Source organism: Puma concolor, chromosome A2, assembly GCF_028749965.1.
Source record: "Puma concolor isolate L17-30 chromosome A2, mPumCon1.1.hap2, whole genome shotgun sequence".
NCBI lineage: Eukaryota > Metazoa > Chordata > Mammalia > Carnivora > Felidae > Puma > Puma concolor.
In genome coordinates, this window is record NC_141668.1 from 28,172,091 (window position 1) to 28,176,172 (window position 4,082).

At 36.0% G+C, this 4,082-nt stretch overlaps 1 pseudogene; it reads right to left on the reverse strand.

Moving 5' to 3' along the window:
* Positions 1-2,511: 2,511 nt before the first annotated feature.
* On the reverse strand, positions 2,512-3,769 carry LOC112866877 (large ribosomal subunit protein uL4 pseudogene; annotated as a pseudogene).
* Between the last annotated feature and the right edge of the window lie 313 nt (positions 3,770-4,082).

The window sequence follows — 4,082 nt, forward strand, 5'->3', positions numbered from 1 at the left end:
TTTCTAGTAGGTTTGTTTGTTTGTTTTGGTGGAGTCTTTAGGGTTTTCTATATAGTGTCATGTCATCAACAAATAATGAAAGTTTTCTTCTTCCTTACTAATTTGGATGTCTTTTATTCCTTTTATTGTCTGATTTCTGTGGCTAGGATTTCCAATACTATGTTGAATAAAAGTGGTGAGAATGGACATCCTGTCTTGTTCCTGATCTTTAGGGAAAATCTTTGTTTTTTACCAATGGAGTATGATATTAGCTGTGGGTTTTTCATATATGATCTTTATTTTGTTGAGGTATGTTCCCTTTAAATCCACTTTGTTGAGTGTTTTTATCATAATGGATGTTGTACTTTGTCAAATGCTTTTTCTGCATCTATTGAAATGATCATATGGTTTTTATCCTTTCTGTTATTTATGTAATGTATCATGTTGATTGATTTGTGAATATTGAACCACCTTTGCAGCCAGGCAATAAATCCTACTTGATCATTGTGGATGATCTTTTTAAATGTATTGTTGAATTCAGTTTGCTAATATTTTGTTGAGGATTTTTGCATCTATGTTCATCAGAGATATTGGCCTGTAGTTCTCTTTTTTTGTAGTGTTTTTTTAAATCTGGTTTTGGTATCAGGGTAATGCTGGCCTCATAGAATGAATTTGAATGCTTTCCTTCCTCTTCTATTTTTTGAAATAGTTTGAGAAGAATACATATTAACTCTTCTTTAAATTTTGGTAGAGGGGCACCTGGGTGGCTCAGTCTAACTTCAGCTCAGGTCATGATCTCACAATTTTTGGGTTCAAGCCCCAGGTTGAGCCCTGCATCAGGCTCTGTGCTACAGCTTAGAGCCTGGAGCCTGCATTGGATTCTGTTGTCTCCTTCTCTTTCTGCCCCTCCCCCACTCGCACTGTGTCTCTCTCTGTCTCTTGAAAATAAATAAATGTAAAAAAATTAAAATAAATGAGTAAATAAATAAATTTTTGTAGAATTCAACTGTGAAGACATCTGATTCTGGACTTTTGTTTGGAATGTTTTTTTTACTATGGGTTTGATTTTATTGCTGGTAATTGGTCTGTTCAGATTTTGCATTTCTTCCTGATTCAGTTTTGGGAGGTTATATGTTTTTAGGAATTTATCCATTTTATTCTAGTTTGCCCATTTTGTTAACATATAATTTTTGTAACATTCTCTTATAACCCTTTTTGTTTCGGTGGTGTCAGTTGTTATTTCTTCTCTTTCATTTCTAATTTTGTTTATTTGAGCGCTTTTTTTGTTGTTTTTTTGTTTCTTTTTTTTTATGAGTCTGGATACATTTTTTTTAATTTGTTTTTTTTTATCTTTTCAAGGATCCAGATTCTGGTTTCATTGATCTGTTCCATTGCTCTTTTAGTTTCTATTTTATTTGTTTCTGCTCTAATATTCATTATTTTCTTTATTCTGTTGGCTTTGGGGCTTTGTTTGTTCTTTTTCTACCTCCTTTATTTGTGAGGTTAGGTTGTTTATTTGCGATTTTTCTTGCTTCTTGAGGTAGACCTCTAGTGCTATAAACTTCCCACTTAGGACAGCTTTTGCTGCATCCTGAGGACTTTGGACCACTGTGTTTTCATTTTCACTTATTTCCGTATATCTTTTGATTTCCTCTTTGATTTTTTGGTTGACCCATTCATTGTTTGGTAGCATGATATTTAACCTCCATGTATTTTTACTCTTTCCAGATCTTTTCTTGTGATAATTTCTAGTTTCATAACATCATGTTCAGAGAAGATGCATGGTATGACATCAATCTTTTTGGCACTTGCAAAGAATCTGTATTCTGCTGTTTTAGGATGGAATGTTGTGAATATATCTGTTAGATCCATCTGATCCAAAGTGTTATTCAGAGCTACTGTTTCCTTTTTGATTTTCTGTTTGGATGATTGATCCATTGAAGAAAGTGGGGTGTTAAAATTCCCTACTATTATTGTATTACTATCAATTACTTCCTTTATGTTTGTTATTATTTGCTTTATATATTTGGGTGCTCCCATGTTGGATGCATAAATATTTATAATTGGTATAGCTTCTTGTTGGACTGTTCCCTTTATTTTTATGTAGTCCCCTTCTTCAACTCTTGTTACAGTCTTTGGTTTAAAATCTAGTTTGTCCAATATAAGTATTGCTACCCTCCCTAGCTTTCTTTTCACTTTCATTTGCATGGTAAGTGCTTTTCCATCTCTTACTTTCAATCTGCATATCTCTTTAGGTCTGAAATGAGTCTCTTGTAGGCAGTATATAGATGGGTCTTGCTTTTTAATCCATTCCATCACCCTATGTCTTTTGATTGGAATGTTTAGTTTATTTATTTATTTATTTATTTATTTATTTATTTATTTTTGTTGTTGTTTTGATTTGGTTTTGGTTTGGGGTTTTTGTTGTTGTTGTTGCTGTTATTGTTGTTTGTTTTTCTTTTGACCAGATCTTTATTCAAAATTAGCTGTTCATAATGATTTGACTTCTACAGAAAAAACAAATGTAAGTTTTTATGCAGCAGGCTTCCTTTCTTCTATGGTGGGTTTCTTTTCAGCAGACTTCTTCTTAGTTGCTGGTTTCTCAGTAGCTGCAGCCTTTTTTCCTACTAAAGGTTTCTTCTCCTTCTTAACACCAACAGCCTTCTTTCCTTTCTTCTCTACCACAGACCTTTCGCCTGGAACCCCCTTCTCATCTGATTTGGCTCCTAAGGCTACTGCTGCCTTATCCATCCGGAGTTTGTGATTCTTGGCCGGGCGAAGAATGGTGTTATATATAGTACATGGTCTTTGCATATGGGTTTAGCTTAAATATGATTCTCAGGTTTTCTGCGGACTTCAGGACTCTGTGATGAATCTTCTTGCATGGTACTCAGAGGGCTCTTTGGATCTCTGAGCTTTTCAAGATTCTGCTAAGGTCTGTGTTAAGTGACTTATGCATGGAAGTAGGCAGCCTTACACCAAGTGCCATACAGATCATCTAACTTGCAGAAAGCACTTTCAGTCCAAGTGCAGAAATGTCCTACATGCCCACCAGGAGCAAGTTTCAAAATGTTCAGGTTGCTTGCATTAAGTAATTCCAGGGATGTTTCTGAAGGTCTTGATACTGTTGTCCTCATTATACATGATATAAGGTCCCCTGCACTGGATATGACGACAGTTTTTCATCTTGCCTTTGCCAGCTCTCATTTGCTGAGAGGCATAGACCTTTTTCATATCATTCCAGGCTTTAAGTTTCTTAAGAAGCCAAACAACCTCTTTGATCTTCTTGTAGCCTTCACCTTTATCTTTAACCACCAAAGAAAGTTCAGGAACTTCCTTAGTACAATGACTTTTAGAATGACCAGTGCTGGTAAGGTTGAGGCAGCCAGGGCAGAGCAGATGGCATATCACTTCTGTGTTATGTTTACTCTGAGGTGCCAATGGTGGCCTAATTTGGTTGGTACAAACATGTGGCCCCCATGACACATATTTCCAGAAGCACCCTGGCTGCAACAGTGAGTCCCATGCCTCAAACTCTGGGAATTCAAGCCATGGTTCTGCCAGTACTGGTTTGATGACCTGCTAATTCATTGACAGCATATGACTGTCTGTTGTTTTTGTGCAAGTTGGTGTGAACAAAGTTCACAATATCAGGTTTAATAGAAGCCTTGAATACAGCAGGCAAAGTAACATTTTTGCCAGATGACATTCCCTTTTCAGAATACACTGATGTCAATGGGCAAGCAGTTGTCATTCTGAGAAGAGGAGAGGGCCACACTCCTCTCAATACTAAGGCTCCTATAGGAAAAGTGTTTGGTTTATTTAAATTCAAAGTAATTATTGACAGGTGCGTGCTTAAAGTGATTATCGATACGTGTGTGCTTACTGCCATTTTGTTACTTGTGTGGTTGTTTTTGTAGTTCTTCCTTCCTTTCTTCTCTTCCTCCCTATTCTTAGGGTTTGCTGGCTGTCTTTGGTGATATACTTGGATTCCTTCCTCTTTATTTTTTGCATATCTGTTACTGGATTTGATTTGTAGTTACCACTAGGTTTATATATAACATTTTATGCATATAGCTGTCTATATTGTTGATGGTCACTTA